This window comes from Falco rusticolus, chromosome 9 (assembly GCF_015220075.1).
Source record: "Falco rusticolus isolate bFalRus1 chromosome 9, bFalRus1.pri, whole genome shotgun sequence".
Taxonomy (NCBI): domain Eukaryota; kingdom Metazoa; phylum Chordata; class Aves; order Falconiformes; family Falconidae; genus Falco; species Falco rusticolus.
In genome coordinates this window covers 7,865,675-7,886,645 of record NC_051195.1, presented here as the reverse complement: position 1 = coordinate 7,886,645, position 20,971 = coordinate 7,865,675, and the positions used below count along the sequence as shown (strand labels likewise).

The 20,971-nt window shown below is 39.0% G+C and overlaps 1 protein-coding gene across 1 annotated transcript in view; it reads right to left on the bottom strand.

Annotated features, from left to right (window-relative positions):
* The window catches only part of LRMDA (leucine rich melanocyte differentiation associated), a 680,164-nt gene that overhangs the window by 374,189 nt on the left and 285,004 nt on the right, over positions 1-20,971 (bottom strand). The gene's annotated exons all lie outside the window — the stretch shown is intronic.

The window sequence follows — 20,971 nt, the reverse complement described above, 5'->3', positions numbered from 1 at the left end:
GCAGGAGCCGTGCGTTATCCCAGTCTTAATCAGAGACGGCAGCGCAAGAACAATGTACCCCTACCTATCGCGCGGATAACATTTTAGCACTAGCTGTTCTTTTATAATGAAGGCTATGAAATAAAAGATGCCTCTAATACGTCCTGTCCTTATGCTTAACAATAACATTCATTTCACGGTATGCTCTGTAATGGGGGTATCAGTTCTTAAACCTGCCCAGTCACAAAGTACTGCATTATCACAACACAACTGCAGTTTGGCTGGAATTTCCTGATAATCTGTGGCTGGAACTCGCATTTTTTTACCCCAAAGGGACATACAGTACAGTAGATCAGCCTGTAATGGCAAAACTACTATTTGAGCATGGCTATCTTTAACCCGTGTAATACCGAAGGCATAAAAAATGTGATGCTTTGTAAAAGTAGTGCTATATATTGTTAAATACAAATCAAAGAACTTTCATTGACAAGCCAGTGAGATATTTTTCTTACAAGATCTGGTGTCACATTAAATGAAATCACAGACACTATTTATCCAGTGGAAGTTCCAGTGGAAAGCCTATGAGGGGGACTTGATGTTGGAGGGGATTGATAGTGCCGGAAAATGCCTTTCACCCCGAGGTCACCGGTTCAAATGTGGGCCAAGCTAGCTGTGACCTAAAGCTGTTACTGTCTGACAGCTGTTCGATGACCTATGTGAAATGAGCAGATTCAGACCAGTACCTATCAGGGAGATGCCCACATCAGATGGGACATACTGATGTAGCAGACATCAATTATCATCCTTGTTGGAAGCATCTGAGGAGCTTCCAGCAGCTCGAGGAACTGTATGGACATGGTTCCCAGCAGCACTGACTGCAAGCAGGGGCTGTTACACACACAGCCTGTTTTGGGAAAGACTCATGCACGCATCGTATGTTTCATAAGGCTGGAAGTTTTAGCCCTGTGAAGCTGCTTTCCAGTAAAGCAAATGTTTCCCTAAGACAAACTACAAACAACCCCCCCTCCCCAAACATACTGAAATCTGCTAATTAAATTTCAAACTCCAGACTGTAGTCAAGCAGACTCTTGACTAAAACACAAGCGTTTATAACTCGCACATAGCAGAGAGTACGTTAAACCAGAATGTTCCGTTTAAAGGAGTACTTTTGCTTTCCTACCTTTTTTTGTTTTTTAATTATTTAAAATCTTCAAGTGTTCTGCCAAATTGGCAGATTTTACCCATAACAGAAGAACAGAGGGAACAAGGCTAAGACCCGGGGTTAAGCAAGAAACAGTGCAGTAAAGGCAGATGCAAAAGAGCATTTCAACTATTCCACGCCCCTACCTTCTATCCTAAATATAAGACAACAAAGTTGGGGCGGGTTCCCCTGTTTGGAAGGCAGGGGTTCAATGACAGTCCTACAGAGAGCTTAAACATAATGCAAATGTTTCCATATTGAAATCAAAGTTTTGGGTGGCAGAGCCTGAGTAAAGACATCCACTGCTCATTTCCTTTCCTTTTTGATCTCTGTCACATAAAAAGTACTCTTTACTCTAAAACCAAGAGTACACCAAATACGGATACAGCAGCATGAAAGCTCCCAAAACTGAACTCAAGAGTCTGCTTGACTACAGCTCATGGGATACAGAATGTACCAAACACCTTCTAAAGCCCAAGATTCAAAAAAGAATCCTCTTAAGCTTCAGATGGGCTTCAGATTATTTAGAACATGAAGCAAATGTGAGATCAGGTACCAGGCATTTACTGGGAGCTCTTAATGATTTCTTCTAATTAGTATAAGCAAGCTCTGATACTTCTACGAACCCATACTGCTGCACAATTTTAGAAATGGAAAAGCTGGAAGCCATTCATCTGGAGAAATTAGGTATTTAACAGCTAGCTAATTCATTATTAAAGTATTCAAACCAAAGAGAAAGCTAACCTGGATAAGCCATGAAAATTCTCAGCTTGACTCTACTTTTAACCTCCCTGTGATACCTAAATTACCTAAATAAACCGGCCTCCCTTATTCATGCTGCATCAAAATGATGCTTGTGAAACACTACCTTTTCATTAGTATGCTTTATAATATGGAACAAAAATTCTTTAAATGAAACACATAATTAAAGCACACAACATGCTGAATCATCTGCATTTCTATCACAGTACACCAGTGCCATGACACTGTTGCTACAGGCTCTGAGCGCTACCGAGGGAGGACATATTTACCTACCAGCAGGAAATCTCATCTAGGAGTGCTTCAAACCCTAGCCAGCCACGTTTGTCTAAACTAATCTTATTCAGGAACTTGCCACTGTTCTTGCTCTGAAAGGCCCCAAACATCCAGTCTAAGACTACGGCCAGTACTTGCCCTCTCCTACGTGCCCATGAGTGCACGGGTGGGGCCGGGGGCAAGAGGAGAAAGGACATGAAACGAAACCACTCAATTTTTCAGCCTGTCACAGCATAGTAACTGAAACACAGCTTTTTGCCTTTACAAATTAATATTTCTGTTACAAACCATTGAAGGAAGTTTATAACGCCAATAACACCTGAGAAATCAGTCACTATTGTAGTTAATGACTGGTTTGGTAGATTGTTAACTGCCCTTAACTTCCCATGAGTGGTTAACTAACAAACCAGTCATTACCTACTTCATGGGGATTAAAGGTTAAACATAAACTTGATTACAAGCTATAAATGTGAGTAATTTGAAATGTTACTGGTTATTACAAAAATATATGGTAATAATTTCCTCTTTAATGAAAGGGGAGCATGTTTTTAGTGGTCCCTAGTTTCTTGTTGCGGCTTCGGAAAAGAGATCAGTGTATGATTAACAGCCACACTCTTGTGATGGGCATCTGGGGCTAGGTGGCAAAAAATGAATACTCACTGCTTATCCATGTCATAAAAATATAAAAGTATCATCCTATCTGCACAATAAACACAGGGTTCGTAGGCCGTGTTCTTAACTTGCACTTCAAAATGCTTGCGGCCAATAGACACAGATTTTGTATACACACAGACAGGGGAGAAGGGTTAATCCTTTGCTTGCATTGTGGAAAAATCAGAAATCTGAAGGATTCAAATATATACAACTATTAGTCCAGAAGAATCTTTCCAGTGTAATGGCATAATTAGTTGCAGGAAACCAGAAAAAATTTCCACTTCCAAGAGAAATTTCACATAGTAAAAATGTATGATTAAAACACAGAAAAATAACTTCTTCAATACAGATCTTTCTGTTACAAGTAATGAAGTGAATAGCTTGAAAATTGATGGAAACCTGTAAGTTCTCCAAAACATTTTGCATCTTCAGAACAGTTATTTTCCAGCAATATTATTTGTAATACACTGTGCTGCTTAGATTTCTGCGACGCATCTTGTATTGTCATTCCCTGCCTCTCAGCTCTTTCTCTCAAAACTTGAAGATGTTTCCTACACACAAATAAAAGAAGTGCATGCAACAAATCCATTGCTGTGTTACTGGATAATGTGAAAATTATTTTCAAAAGCACAATAAAAAATTTCATGTGCTACATTAACTATTTCACATAATTTTACTAAATAGCCTTGTCCCTGTCAAACTCGACAGTCATCTCTAGATAGAGTCCAGGGACCAACTCATAAAGTCAATGGATCTCTGGCCTTGTCCTGAAACAGGTAGCAGAGTCCCAGGACACAAGTGAAAAAGGCATTTAAACACACTTCTGAGACTGTCGGAGACACCCACAGCTTTTATTCCAGCAAGGCAACTGGCTACATGATGGGGAACATGCAAGACTGCTTCTTCTCTCTGCCTTGCCTAAGAAAATTTGGTCTTGAAAGCAACAAGATGGAAAACTTAAGCCACAGCTTATCATCATTAAGGGATAAAGCATTTGTTTCCAACATGGCACAGGGTATAAAAGGAATATTGGAGACTGCACAAAGGGAGAACTTTGGTGGCCGGTTTACATTTCTGTGCATCACTTGGACTTCTGGACTTCTAGAAGAGTGAGGTTATTCAGTAGCCAGAGCCAGGACAGGGTTGATGTTTAAAGCTTCCCAGAGCACTGTAAGTCACCAAGGAAACTACTTACAAATTAATTAATCTATACGTATTAAATCAAGTGGTAAGAAAAGAATACTGTAAAATAGGCAGAACCAGTCACCAATCAAAAATCAAACCATCCATCCATTTCTGTCCTGGAACTGATGTCTCTCCAAATGATTCATTAAAACAGGTAGATCTTAGCCTTAAAGTTTGCTGAGTTTGGGGACTTAGATCACGGAACCAGGTCCAGAAACAGCAGAAAGCTGCAAGAAGAAACAAAGTCTAGGTGTTTAAACAGCTGGGTGTAAACTCTGAGACTATGCCAGCTACGTACAGTGTCCTGTGGCAGCAGTGCAAAGCGAAGGCATGATATGGTACAGTGTCGGGCTGAGAGTCATCTGGATTTCCAGGGATTACCAGAATGCCTTAAGTCATTTGAAAGCACTAAAAAGTAGTAAATCAAACGTGGCCAGGAAAATGGCATCCTACACTTACCCTAGTAAGCTCAACACACATAATAACCAGCTACGTTCTACACTAATTAAAGAGTTTGAACAGCCTTTTGCGCTACATCTCATAAACATTTTTTGTGGTAGCCAGACAATGGAGTGGAGTGGGACGATGGCCAGGAAAAGCAAACATGGAAAGTTCCAAATCAAAAGAAAGGCTCACAAACCTCAGCTTAATGGAAGATGATAAAACACATAGCCCATCATGAAAAATCTAAAAGCAGATAGAGGAAAAAAAGTTACAAAACACCAAATGACTGTCTTCACAATTATTGCTGGTTTTTAGAATTAAATAAAAAATTGAAGTTACTGAGGGAACTGCTGCTGGCATACTGGGCTTGGAGGATCACAGATTTTGTAAGTCTCAACATAAGCAATTAAAAGTATATTATAGCCAGGGGGTGTGGTGGCAGGGAATCAAAATTATACACTTTACTCAAAGACTAGCACTCATGGAGCAAAAGCCTTGTTTCTTAAAGGGAAGAGGTTGACTCCTGTATAAAAGCAACTTCTCTCCGCCTGCACCTTTGATGTTATAGCCCACTGTCAGTCAGCTTCTAACCTGGGGGCCAATCGCCTGTAGTTCAATCTGACAGACAGAAACCCACAAATTACAAAAAAAATATTAGCATTTTCTTTTGGGAAAACTACTTACTCAAGAACGGTAGACAAACACAGCTGAACAGTAAAAAAAGCAAACAACCCAATTCTATTCCAAATTTTGTTGATACACTTACTTTCCTAGTTTCTTTCCTTATTAAGAGTTTCTTGTAACACTGGGAAATTATCTCATACTGAAATTTGACCATTACTATAGTTACCTTCTCTTCTCAAGGCACCAGTTTGTTTAATATTGTAAAAAAATATATTTAATGGTATTATAAGTAGTGCAGAATTCCTTCCAACAGATGTCTAAGCCCCAGGAAAAAACATGGTTTCAATAATGTTCTGTGTAGCCCTACTGAAAACAGACTGGTGCCTTCTGCACTTGCAATTAAAATGTTTTCAACGCAGAGAGGGTTCAGCTCTATGTGTACCACACTAATACTCACTAAATAGTATTACGCATCACATATACAGGCCACCAGCTTCACAGCTCCACCGCAGCAATAACGCTCAGCATTTTTATGTTATGATTATTATACAATAAAGACATGAGTTTCTCATTATGCTGTTGGTGCAGATATGATAGCATTTATACAGATTCTTAAACCTATCAACCAACTACTTTAAATCACTGGAACTGCTGCTGGCTTGCGATCAGTTGAAAAAGAATTGTGCAATGCAACAGTGGGTGCTGGTTCTCATCTTCTGCAGGAAAAGGCTTCAAAACACAAAGCCTTCCACAACAACATCTTCTAAACCTGCACAGAAACTCCAGGCAGGGTCATGCACAAAAATTTACAGGACTTTTCAAAAATGAGATACCAGGTGCTAGGAACCCTCCATCCAGCCTACTCAGTCCTAGTGGGGTCCCCCCCCCCAGTACCCACACACCTCTGTAGCACCAATACACCCCAGCCGCAGTCTCTCTATCTCCCCTTTAGTGGTTGTCAACTTCAAGCAGTGACAGTACGCTATCTACAAAGGAAGAAAACAAAGCCCAAGCAAATTGTAACCCCTTCCCTGATGTCCCTCCGTGCCCTTTCAGCCAGCAGAGCAGAGGGGACGAGGCATGAGGGGCTGCCCTGCCACTCTGAACCCATGCAGCTGAGAATAGGTCAGCCTGGCAACACAGCAAACACGTGATGAGAACTCAAAAGCAAGTGTAAGAGAAACGGAGGACAACGTGGGAGGGCATGTAGGTGAAATTGGTAGAAATGGAGAAAAAGTCCGCTCCCTTGGATAAAAGGCACAAGCCTTTAGTAAAGAGAGTGGCTGCAGAAGGTCTGTCACACTGAAAAGTATTCTCCAAAAGACAGGTTGAGGTAGCAGCCAACCTCAAGGTCAACGCCTACCACCAAGCAACAAAGCAGCAGCAATTATATATGCTAATGTACCATCCTTCTACCTTACTAGGCCTCCCTTTTCACACAGCGTAGCAGAGATTCTCAAATTTTCTATGAAGCTCCTACCAGCTTTAAAATCATCAATACCCACAGATACCACCCAAGATACAAGCGTGCCTCAGCGGACAGAGCCCAGGACTAGAAGATGGCAGGAGAAAGATCTCCTCCCGTGTCTGCCACCAACCTCCGCCTCCCGCCTTTCCCTGCCCCCAGCACCAACATGCCTGCAGCTCATCAGGATGGGGACTCGCCACGATGCCACCTCACCAGTTTGGACCCCCTCCTGCTATCAGCACCCTCCGCCTCACACCGCAACAGAAGCCTTCCCCTTCCTAGAGCATTTTAGCAGCTATATGGGCAGATAATCTCAAACAAAATAAGACAGAAAGCAAGCATGGAAGCACAGGCATTTAACTATGTACGAGTTTAGAGTCAAACATCAATTTTTTAGCACACTGTAATTTTGTAAATTACTTAATAATGATTGAGAGTTTTCCCTGGAAGAAATCTGAATCTAGTCTCAAAAGTACACCAAAGTTTCAGGTGCAGAATGTGAGGTTTTATTAAAATAAGCCTTTAAAAAACTGTCTCAATGTATGCAGTATCTAGTCACTAATGTAAATTAGAAACAAGAAAACACAAGTTAAACAAATCTTCAGTAAATATTGCCAAGAATATTTTCAAGTGTTGTGAGATCTGTCGTCTTTTTTTGTTGGATTTTTTTTTTTTTTTTTTTGGGGGGGGGTAGGGCAGGGAGCATATGGGAGGGAGAAGATTAAGTGCATACAATGTACTTGAAACATATCTGGAGTATTTCAAAAGCCGAAAATAAAGGCTTTGGAGACAGATTTTGGGGGCTGCAAGGAGAATTGATACAGAAAGCTAACCTGGCATGATTTTAGGGGATATATCTAAAAAGCCTAATCATTGATAATTCACAATTTGTGAGCCTGGTGGGATTTCATGCAGAGTACTAGTCTCACTAAGGTAATTGGTGCTATTGAAACAACACTGGCTCAGCAGCATGCTGCTTTCTTCCTCGCCTCTGGGCACAGGAAGGATCAATATTTGTTAGGATTGCTTCTTGTTCCAACAATGTAAGATTTACAATACTTGCTAGGATTCTCACTTTGTCTTCACACAACTCATCAGTGGAACCCAATTACTAACCTCAGACAAACAACATTAACATGAGCCTCTATGCTTCTTTATTGCCCTTCATCCAAGTCTCATTTCAGGGTCTTCAGGCAGTGCCACTATAACAGATACTACACTTTAAAGTGTGCTCCAAGGAATAAATTTTCAGTCTTTCATTACTCGTACCTTGATTTACTTCATATCATCTTGCCGCTATAGACAAAGATAACACACTGTAAATTACAGCCATCCTGTCTTGTAGTTTCAGAGGTAGGGGGAAGGCAGGGAGTGATGCTTTTGCGCTACAATTAGCACTGGGCACCAGAGCTTCATCGCTATCATCACTAGTGACTGAAACTTGCTTCATCAAAGATGCAAAGCCGTTATTTCATATAAACTCATTTCCCAAATTGCTTTATATTTATTTTGCACTCTGATAAATGAGAAACTCTACAGTAAGAGAAAAATATATATTTTTATATTGTTTATTGCATTAACTTAGGATAGGTAATCTCATTTAACTTTACTCATGGGGCTATTTCTGCAAATTTTTCAGTCCTGATGTCTTAATAACACAGTGGCCTCTGATAGTTTGCTGTTCATTGTGTCCTACTTCAATCTCAATACACAGAAGCAAAAACCCCAATCTGGATAATTCTGCTTCAAATATTTTAACTATTAGTGCATAGTTGGCAATAGAAGGCTTCGAAAACAGTCATTGGAAAAATTCCTTCAAGTTAGCTGTTGCAGTACCCCCTTATTTGTCCTACAATTTCCTCCATCCTCCATCCTATTCCAGTGGCTGATAACTAAGAACATTAGTTTTATGCGACTTGTCAAGCTCAAATGAAAAGAGAGCTAACTTTAATGACACTGCAATTAATCGCCCCAATAGACAGACAGCTAAAAGACAAGATATTGACTTCATTAAGGATAATGTATTATGTCATTAAGTTGGTAGGGTCACCTTGTGTATCATATATGCTTGCTAATATATTGGCATTTTCCTCAAATAAGATAAATTCAGATATGAGTGATAAAGCTGATTAGAAAATGTTTAATCTAAAGAGGCTAGTTTCCTTATATCCCACTTTGCAGCCCCAGGTATAAGTGGACTAGTAAAAACCCATTATAAATCCAGGTTTACATCAAATAACAGGTCCTAGCAATTTATAACCTTTCTGGGGTTTTTCTCTTTTTTTTTTTCTTTTTTTTTTTCTTTTTTTTTTTTTTTGCATGCCTTTTTTCTCCCCTGTCAAGCTCAGGTATTATTTGCACAGGCTGTATTTCAGATTCATTTTTACATGTATAATCTTCTTCAGTACCTGTAAGGTTAAAATGACCACTGCATACTAAATTAGTACTTGTGTGTGAGGGCTTAACCCTTTACATGTCAGGAGTCTGAAATTAGTTTAATTTGAAAGAAATATTACAATAATGAGCTATTATAAAGCTGATCATTCCTTCTAATTAAGAAACGTCTCTTTTTAGCCCCATCTAAAGGCAGCTTTGCTGGGTGGAGGGTTTTTTTAAAAAAAAAAAAAAATCAGTACCATGGAATATTCGCAAAGGCAGACACATCTGAAAGCAATTCGTGCCACTTAATGCCACACAAATAAAACAGGGGTTGATGTTCACTGCCTTCCTACTTGTTTCCATAAGATACACTGGGTAGGCATGTTTCTCTCACCAATTCTATTTTCTCAGGTTTCAATGTAAACAGAGAGCTGCTCATTTCATTACAGTAGTGACTCTCTACACATTGCAGTTTTGTAAATTACTTAATAATGTAATGTAAACCTAATGCACTAGAAGAAAACTGTTTTATACACATGGTCTGCCCATTCCACTAACTGTTTCAATAAGCTGAAAAACAAAAATAAACAAGGCACTGTTTATTTTAAAACCTCTTCACTACAAGATTATGCTACAGTTCAGATTTATATTTATTAAATAGTTTTCAGATACCAGGCTAATTTATTCAGATCTGACCTAACAGTTCATCTAAATCATTTATAATCTTATTTACTACCATACTTCATTTAAAAAAAAGTTATATAGTATGCATAGACCCGAGGGGGGGGGGGGGGGCGGGGGTGGTGGAAATATTACGGATCTGCTTTATTCAGTGAGCAATACAGTGATATTTTAAAATGAGCATGATTGTTTGCCTGTTGCTATTTAGTTTATTTCAGTAGTTCTTCAAGAAAAAAGAAATGATACTCTGGCGGATAACAGTCCGTTAATGGTCAGTTCGCCTCAACACTACTGGAGGCAACATGCACAACCTGCTTGAAACGAACAAACTCTAATTAGCATCACCTACAATTCCTCTTTCCAAACCGTACCTTTTAACCTGTACCCCATCTTTTCCAATATTTCCATTAAGGTTGTCAAAAGCAGAAGTTTGGGAACCTTTCCTTGCGACCTTGGCATTTCTTCTCAGGCTTAACGTATTGGCATTTTTTCCTCTGACTGCATCGCTTCTCATTTGTCATGATTATTGTTGAATTTTTCAACTGTCATTCCCGAACGTAAATCAATGGTTGTCGACTTCCCCTTTGTCATATCTGCACTGCCAACAGCCTTTCCCTTCTAAATGAGGCTTCCTCCCTTTCCATCCATTAAAAAAGGCCTGTCTTTTGGAGAAGTCAATCCTTTGTTAGGTCACTCCATTTATCATTCTTCCAATCAGTACCTGACACACTTATTCAGCCAGGTCTTCAACCACACAATCATTGTTCATTTTGGGAGGGGGCAGGAGGAGAGGGAGAAGGGGGCACTTTATTTATGCATGGTGTTTTTTGCCATCCATCTTGACCAGTTTTATATTTTTCAATGCCCTTGTATCTTTAAGGTCCTTGCTTGCTTGAAGGAAACACCAAATTCAGAAGGAAAAAAACATCCCATACCCACAGGGGAAAGGGGGGAGAGAATGCCAAGAAAACATTTTGCTGCATTAAGAATTAAGGGATACTAGGTGTGAGAGAAGAATCTAACATCACAAATTCAGTTCTGTTACAAGGGGCTCTAAAAAAAAAAATAAAATAATCAATTTATGTTAAAAAAAAATAAAAACCCAAACCCTAACTGGAATAGATATAGTAATGGATTGCATGACCTTTTTGACAAGGTTTAAGTCATATAAAGTTATATTACAATAAAACCAGTTTCTAAGCAGAATATTGGTTCATAGTGACTTACAGAAGCCTTCAGGACATGACTTGTTCAATAAAGAAAAGGAAGTTAGTATCTGTTATTTATGCGGCTACAGTCATGTTTGGTTGAACAAATTCACAGAGCTTCGATTCCCTCTTCTAATATTTCAAACAGGCCTGCAAACGACATCAGTAAGATGCTGGATATTAGGTAAAGACACTGGAAGTTTATTAGAGCCACCCACAAAAGCAACTAGTAGCAACTAGCTTTTCCACCTTGTTATTGTTTCCCACCTCAGGTTAGAGATGAGTTAGTCCCAAACACCCATCTGCAAAGCCATGCCCGCCCCAGATTTTTAGGGGCATGATGAGAGAGCAAATCTCTATGATACCAGGTTTCTGAGAGATACCCTTCACTACAGTAAACTGGACCAGAAGCCCTGCCCTGGTCCCACACGTGGGTCTAGCCCTTCCCTGCTAAGTAACACAAACGGGAAAAGAGTGCACTGCACATCACGTGAGGGCGATTTCTCCCAGAAAGTCAGATGGAAAGATGCAGGCTCCTGCTATTGCTTCTCAACATGGCAGAATGCTTTATACTAGCCCACGCACCTAAGTTTGACTAAAACCTTAAGGAAAAATAATTAGCAAGAGCAACACTTCCAGGCTGGAGAAACCCAGAGTGCAAGTACAACTGACACAGGTTCAGTGCAGACCTCCTTTCCTTAACGCTCAGTACAGCTGTTAACCCCATCCTTTACCCCAGCTAGAAATACACAGTTCAGTCCTTTCTTCTCCCACCCTTTATTTCTAGTATGTGAAAACCTGAATTCAGGCAAACTGAGCAGCAGCCATGCTCTTCTAAGATCTAACTTAGCAGAGCCTGCTTGAAAACCTTCAAAACCCTGCTGCCTTCTAGGCCACCAGAAATGGGGCTTTTCTTTAACCTGTCTGGCTCCCTACCAAAGCCATAAAACACACACAAATAAAGTTAATGCATCTTTTGCTGCATTATCACATGCTGTTTTCTCTACAAAGACTGATACATTTGACCAACCCCCACAATACTAGGACACACACACATATATATATATACCTGGACGTAGTATATTCAGTGCAGCAAAAGGAAGTAAAATACCTATAAACTTTGGAAGTGAGAGGTGGTGTGTGGTCTTCGAGATGTGTGATTTAAATTTCTTGCTGTGTCACAGATTTTAATTTGACCTGGAGTCATTCAAAGAAGAAGTTTGATCTTCTACTTCCTATTTGTAAGTAATTACATCGCCCATAGGGTATTGCAGAAATAAATCTTCCAGAATTATTTTGATGAAAGTCATATGAGGATCTTGGGTGGGCAAATCAGCAGTAAAGCATAATGAAATGGAAGGTCAGGGCATTTTCAACACCAGAAAATTGATTCCTTGCATGCTAGGAGTTACCCCTTCCAAGGTGCAAGTTTTACTCTGTCATCGGATTTATATGGGAGGAATAATTTTGCCTAGAAATAAGCAATACGCTCACAGAGGATAACAACAAACACATAACATTTCTATCAACATCACATACACCATGGTTTCTCAGAGCCCAGTTGAAGCACCAATTTCTGCATTCAAGCCTCTTAAGCAAACACATTGGAGTAGCTGAATACCTTAGGGCATGCTGGTGCTACACAAACCCCATGAATGGCCAGTGTTACGAGACAAACCCAATCCCTTTGGGGTTTGGGGTACAACGTTACAACAGATAACCCAGCATTTGCTCCCCTTTCTTTAAGGCCCAACACATTTTTACGTGTTTACCTTGCTGCAGAGAGGCAAAAGCAATTTCAGCAGTTCCTGCTGTACTTTAAAACTTTGCAATATTGCATCATTATACAATTTTGGAAGCCAATATCCAAGTTACCAAAATAAAGCCATCTAAATACCAGCATTTATACTTCTCATTAAATCCACTTTGCTAAACAGATAACTACTAGCACTATGTATGGTGCTCCAAGCTTGAGATGTCAACTAATTTGATTTATTCTTCTCTTCTTTGCCCTTATATCTTGCTTAATAAGACATTTTATTCAGATATTCCTGAGGTAACAAAGGCAAAAGCTTTGCTGTTTTATGTCACAGAAGCTTTCTTAATTTATTTATTTAAGCCGCATAAGGTAAGGGGTCATTTCCTTGTGAAAAGAAGAAAATACAGCTGGATACTGTTTTAAATCATATCATGTAATCCCATTCTTGTCCAAGCAATAGATTTACAGATAACAGCAGCAATCTTCCTAAAGTGTAAAAAACCAGTGACCCTTCTGGAACCACAAAGTGACACAAAGAGGTGTTATTTGCAAACCAAAAGAGCTATTAATACACAAAACACTATATTGCAAGAAACTGTACAGATTTTTTGAACATATGAGGAGTGAGGAAACACAGGCAGAGGTTGCAGTTCCAGCTCTAATATCGCTGCTCTGTGCCTAGCAAATACAACACGTTTTATTGCATTCATTCATTTCTAGTTAGGACTTTTACTGACTAAAGAAGAGGAGGAAGAAAGTATCTTATTTGGCAGGCAAATGCTGCTATTCAAACTCTGAAGGGATGTTCTTTCCCGCCCCCCCCCCCCCCCCCATTTTGTCCAAGTAAAGAGCTTTATCATTCATGCATTTGCTTAGACTATATATATTGTAATGTATTCATATGCACCAGCAACAGACACTATAGGAAAATTGTCTGGATGAGGAAATACAATCTGTAAGATCATCTCTCATTTAAAAGCTTGCAAAATATCTAGATGTAAAAGGCATGGATTACTGTAATTTCCTCATTTATTTAGTTTTGCAACTTCACATTAGGTGCTAATGTGAGAAGGGAGAAGTGAAATGTCTTATTTGATTTTTTCATTATGTAATTTGAAATTACACCCACAAAAAACCAAAACGCCGTTTAGGTCCAGCATTGAGAATACTTTAGAGCTGGGGCCATCGTATAACCCCAAAGCACACGTGTTCAACATTTAATACATCTCTAAAAGATAGTAATGAACAGGTTGATTTTCAAATGCAAACAATGCTGTCTTTCAATACATATTTTAAAAAAAAAAAAAAAAATGCTTACAATGCCTAGCAACGCTCCAGGTTTTTCCTTTGTGCTAATATATTCTCAATTTTCTGCTGTTGTTTCAACAAAGGACTGGTAACATAATGCTTACAACATTTTAACCGGGGGCCTTCTACTTCAGGTTTCAATACATTCTTGGACATGTGATATCCAGACCAACAGAAGCAGTAAGTATGCTGAGAGAGCAACCAATTAGATGTATTTTCAGTCTCTGCACTATAATCACAACATAATTGTTTTCTATTAATTAGATAACACACATTTGTAGATGGAAAATTAATTCTCCCATTCAACGCATCGCAACAGAAATAAAAGATGAAAGCTTGTATGGACTGAAGCATTAACGAGTCCTTATTTGAATTAGCTTGTCACTATAACTGAAACGTAAGCCACAATCTGGAACCGCTTACGACCAAAACCTGTGACCTTTGCTTCCTTTCCTCCTGCACATTGAGAACTGCTAACTTGCATTTTATTTCAAAAACAGCCCTAGTAGCATTCAGAACAAGTTCTGTGAAGCAACAGCCAGAAACTTAATTGCATTTAATAACTTCTATCACAATTAAAGTGAGTCAAATCCTGAAAAGTGTTGAAATCTACCTATCAATATCTCCTTGCAGATTTAATTTCGTTCAGTATTCTTCAAAATCTAGTTGTACTCCAGAATTTCTTTAACATGCAGCGCACATTTTCTGACTGTCTGTGCACAAGCTGTATCTTGCTTTTTATTTGCATTTTTCTATTGGATGCTATTCCTTCAGAAAAGTTAAGGCAACCCACTGAAAAAGTACAGTATGGACTCTGTTTCTAATGTCTTTCTCATATAGCAGCTGTGTAGCACAGGACTTTTTAAAGTCTTATCCCACACCAAATACATACCATATATATATATAATTCTTATTATTATTATCATTTACTCTCCCTCCCTCCATTTCCCCATTTGTCCTTAAAATATATTTGTAACAGACAATTACAGGGAACTGTATTTGAAAAATACTGATTTTAAAATCCTGTATTGACAATTACTCATGGTTTTTTTCTACAGTCTTTAAGATCTAAAAATTTTTTTCCAGCATTTGTGGAAAACCTTTAAAATCAATAGGTGCTGCTACCTGTGTGGCACTGTGCTAGCACCAAGGATAAATCGTAACGATGTATAGCCGAATTAATCTTGACATTTTAAAAATTTTAAGGAAGAATTGTTTGGTAAGGTTGATAATCAGATTTATAAGCTAATACCTTATGAATGACTAAAAAGAGACCTCAGAGACAATTAATTTTGGTTAAACAGCAAGTTCTTCCAACGCTTACGGGGACAAAGCCGCCTCCAGAACAAAACCATTCCTGCCTCTAATAGCAACGTGATGGGCCAGTACAGTTACACAAGATGGAAGTGAAGGGAAGGTCACGGGGCTACGTGGTACATTTAAAAATGCCAGAAATAGATGCTGATCATCTTGTATTTCTTTTTCAAAAAAGCCTCTAATCAGTTCTAAATTTCTTAGACAGTTTGCTTTCTTGCTGCACCTAGAAATGTGTCATTTGTCTATTTAAAAACATAACAGCTCACCACCCCTCCTCACTGGCTTTCGTTGGCCTCTCTGTTTTTCCCGTTTAATGTCTCTAACTTTATGCCATGTTCTTTTCCTCTTTCAGCACAGCTGAGCAAGGCTGACAGGCGGATTCCTTTGCTTTTCAGGGTATTAAAGCCACTTTCCCGCTCTGACAGCCTGTTCTACTCTGCCACCTTATAGCTCTGGCTTCACACTTCTCTGGGCAGCCACTGCTTCTTGACAGACCACTGTCACTTCCCATCATCCTCTCTGTATATCCTGTTCTCTCCCCCTCAGCACGCATCCCGACTTTCCAACCAATGCAATTATTTTTTTTGACAAGCCATCCATCAGCTTTAACTTTAAAAGCACTTTCCGCTGATATCCATTGTTAAATCCCTTGCTTTTTATGGAGCTTGCATGAGAGAATATGATATCAGACATTCAAACTACCAAACCATGTAAATTTACTTTGTTCTCAGCTATGTTTCCAATTTCACGTCCAATTTTTCGGTACATTATGCGTAGTTGTTGTGCTTAATATGATGTTGTCAAATCCCATTAAAGTTCACTGCATTGCACGGCTTTAAAAACAGGTTACAATTTGCATTCTATAAAGAAAGGAAGGAGTGCAGTCTGAAGTCAAGCTGAATCTCATTAAAATTATCTGTTCAATTGTTACATTTGTAGATGGAGTAATTTTGAGGCATTAGCTGAGACACATATGAAAATGTCAGTGTGCCAACTAATGACAATGAAAGCAAAAGGAATATATCTGTGAAACTCAATAAAGCTCCTTTGCTGGTGACATAAATTTGATGATAATCCGAGGAAATGAATAAGGGACCATCCAGTTTGAATAGGAATTACCTTTTCTATTAAATCACTTTGCTGTATTTCCACTTGGCCTACATCTTGGTCCTATGCCACAATGAGTCTCTCTCAGTGGAGTACAAAAATCCCTACAGGAGTAACGTTCTCGCGAGGAATATCTTTCATGTAAGCCTCAGAACGAATTTCAGGCAGACACACTTAAAAACCAAGCAAGGAATGAGTCTCCCCTCCCCGCTCTCTGTGCGTAAGGGCCAATGATATGACGTGCTGACGTACAACCAGGAGACCCGTCCAGGGACGAGCACCACCGCGCTCTCCATGCAGGGTTTCATGCACAAAGGCTCGCACTCTTACGCACAGGAAAATAACACTACATACACAGGTATGAATGAAAACTTCATCAAGCTGCCAAAATGCTTGGTAAACAAGGATTCACGCAAGAGGCAATTTTTTTAATGGCGTATGTTAGCGTAGCAGTTCACAGCCTTTAAACCCTACCCTTGGCAAGCAGTAACTCGGCTGCTCCTTGTAGCCAGAGGACAGGCGACAGGTGGTGACAAGCAATGCTTCTGCAAGCACCATTCAGTTACCATTGCACGCTTTATCACAATTCAATACAATTAAAACCTGCTGTAAGTATGCAAACATAGTACGTGGTTCAAGTTGCATCAGTGAAGTTACTGGTTTGACTATAACAAGGAAGAGAAACAAGTCTGTCTGGCATATCTAAGCTTTTACCCTCATGTAAAAATCTTCTCAGACTCGCCCTGCCATTTCCTAAGAAGCATGTTAAGAGGTAAAGCTGAGACCTCTGGAACTTACTTAAAATAAAGAGGCAAGGGAAACACTAAATGAAGCCAGCAACAGCTGCTCAGTCAATAGCCTCAACACCGATGTCTTACAATGAAACACCACCTGCTAATCCCCAACAAAAGCAGTGAATGAAAAAGACTTGCTCATCTAGAAATGCTAATCTGATTATGGATTATCATGATCTATCTTCTTCAGATCTATTTAGGATAAATTTATTCTGAACGGCCTTCCCATACTAGTGTGGGAAGTGACTTTGCATGACTTCCCATACAGTGACTTTGCATGAAAGTAGGTACAAGTTACTCTTTACCCTTGCCCTCCTAATCACGTTTCTCTAAATATCATTTTTTTCCTATTTTGAACCATACACACCCAATTTCCAAGTTCTATCATGATTATTAGAGGCCTCCAAAACCTCTGAGTCTCTCTTATGTTAACCAGTTGCAATCAAATATTACATCACCTGCAAGCTGACTGTGTCATCCCAGCGCAACCTTCTATGTATTAACCAGAGCCAACATCGCTGACGTGTTTTCAGGAGACACCTAACCACTGGAAAGCATGTATACCTGGTTGTATCCCACATCACTGAGCTACTCCACCCAAATCCCTCCACCTTTCTTTCCGCTCAATGAAAACATTAAGTGAATTTTCTGAAAATTAATAACTTTGAGATAAATAGATGTATCACTTCATTTTACACTGCTTTCTTTAAAAAAAAGAATAAAGACTAACCCAATAAGAAAAACAGGGAACATGTGAATATAAATTAATAAAAAACAGAAGTATGAAGCACATCAATTGTTACATTCATTCTGTGCTACTAAAACATTCTTATTTTCACGTCACACTGAAGAAGTTGAAGAACCTAGTTCTGACCCAAGCAACCCATTGAAGATACTATGCCTTCTTTAAACCTCTTCAGTGAACTACTGATGTTACCATTTCCAATTTGCAGCTCAGCATAAACAGGTTTTTCTGCTTGCTTCCTCTAGTAGCACACATTGAGACCTTGGCCTTCACCACCTTTCTTCAAACAGCACACTGAACTCGTCTATCACAGCTTTCCACTACAACTAATTGTTTCATCATTTTTTTATTTCTTTCATCTTCTCCTGTTTTCCACAACTGCTCACTGGATATTTCTATATTCTTAGATTTTCACTTCTTTGCTTTTACTTCAGCATGCTCCCCCTCTCCTCAAACACGAACCACCACCCTCCACAGCATTTTCTTAGCCTCTGAGCAAGTTCATCTCCATTTAAAGGGTGCTAAAAAAAAATACAGTACTGCACTGTGAAAGGTCATCTTCCCACTTAGACGCTACATTACCTGTGAGCAACTGTAAGAGATAAATATAAGCCAGGATGAAGTGGTCATTATTTATACTATGTACTTAATTATTTTTTTTCAACTGAAAAGCAAAAATAACACACATTTCCTAGCATCTGGTCATAGCCACCAGCAGAGTCATCACTATCCACAATCTACAAATTTGTAGATTGCATAGGCATCTGCATAGGCAGACCTAGAGGGGCTTAAAGGGGAGAAAGTTTGTTTGATAATCTACAGAATTATTCCGAGGAAAAGAAATTAAGCCAATAAGACAGAGGCTCAACTGACAGTGAAACATGCAATAGCTCAGGGAACTGAAAAATAACAGAACTTAAAACATGGGTTACAATTGGTATTTTGAAATATTCTGACGTTTCAGTCCTATTTGAAGCTATTAACCGAGAAAAACATCAATGAAAATAATTTTTTAAAGACCACCAACACTTAGGCATCCAACTTCAATAACAAAAAAAAGCAAGCTTAATGCTTGCAGCTTTCTTTTCTCCTTTCCTAGTTAGTTTGACTCAATTACATACAATGGGTTCTTTCAAACTTTCACGGTGACAATACTTCAGTCAGATCTTATGTAGAACAATATGCCTACCACTTACAAAACCAAACAGAAATCTTCCCTTTCGAGCTGCAAAGTAAGACACAGGGACTGGTACTAAACCCTCTGTGCACCAGTTCCACTGGGGAGGTTATTGAAGTTGGGCCCAGAGAACCTTGCTACTTCATTTGGGAAGTTTGCATCCAAACTTTCTGTAGAAAATCATGCTGCCCAGGAGACACTCTGAGTACAAACAAATCTGTAAATGAAAATTATCCACTTGAATCTGTGAAGCTGATTTTCATGATAAAGGAAGAACAGAGTCTGAGAGCTTGCATGTGCCCTTTGTAATTAAGGACAGCTTTAAACGTATCTTCTCCACTTTGCTATGTTTTTTGTGCATGACATCCATTTTCTACCAGGAAATGAGCAACGACCTCAAGTACTGGCAAAACACTACAATTTACTAATGAAGGAGAATGAGGAAGGTCACTTATCTCCCCCTTTTTATCCATCTTGCTACTCCACTCTCTAGCAAACTTGTCTTAAAGACACAATCATTAAAAAAAAAAACAAAACAAAACCACACACATATATCAGCTTTTTCTCTTTATATCTCATACTATTTTTTATGAAGACATTCAATAAATAGACTAAATACATATATATATGTACATAGACTAGTATCCATAGGGGCATTAGTTGGCAGAGTTCTGTAACAACATAGAACTCAGTGATACCGCCTTTAAATCCATCCCCCGCACACTCCAAGGTAAAGCTGCCTAAACAGATTCGTCAGCAATGTTTAGAATGTCTTGCTATTTCCTCTGACAACCACGTATTATAAAATATTATGGTCCTCCAACAATTAAAAGAGAACTAATACTGCTCTCATCCTGTCATCCACCTAACCTGAAAGGTGGGGGATTTTTTGTTGGGTTGCAGGGGGTGATGTTTTTTTTACAGTTCAAGCTATGCTCATTGGCCCAAAGCGAAAGCAAACTTTTCAATATAGAACATAAGTCATCCCAGACAATATGAAACAAATTACAGCCAACAACTAAGGAGCCATCTGCAGGTTCTTCTATCACAACCTAAAAAAGCCTTCCAACCCACGCATTCTACATGTCACTTTCTTTTTAATTTTAAATTATTCTGAAGTAATTCCCACCTTATGATACAAACACCATCGTTAATATAATGGAGGAATTATTATATTGACTTAGAGGAAGATGGCTCTGTTCTTTCATGGAACTGCTTTAAATCTCTGAAAGCTGGAACAACATTCAGCTGTAGTAATCATTCCCTCCCTTCTTTACTCACCACCCCAATATTTGAAATTAAATCTCTGAGGTTTTACATACCCTAAAAGAGACAGAAATGTATTCCCCAAACCAGACAAAGCCTATTTCTCTCCTGAAGGGGAGATATATTTATGAATACGCTACGGCTGCAGTAACCTAATTGTTAATAGTAGTCTATATTCCTGTGTATCTTAAAAGGAGGAAGCTGGTTTCTATAAAGTGAAGTAGACCAAGAATGCATATGGAAATATTAGAGGGGGGGGAAAAATCAAATCATAGTTCCTATTATGAAATAAGCACCATTTATACTTCACAAATAGTGATTTTAACCCATTTTCAGATTAAAAGCAATGAACAGCGGCCATCCCCCAGAGCGTTAGAAAGCTGTGTTCATAAGCCCGCACCCGTTTCCTCAGTGGTGATGCTCTAAATGTGAAGTAAACAAGTTGGAATCACAAAAGCTGATGTCCTTTTAGTTCCTGCCACTTATTTTGGAGCCTAAATTCACACATGAACCAGAAACATGGTAACAGAGAAAAATTTACTTTCTAAGTACTGATGAAAAATGATTATACCTTCTCATGGCCAGAAATTTCCCAAATTGCACAACGGCCTGTAACTATGGGTTATAGCAGTGCTATAAA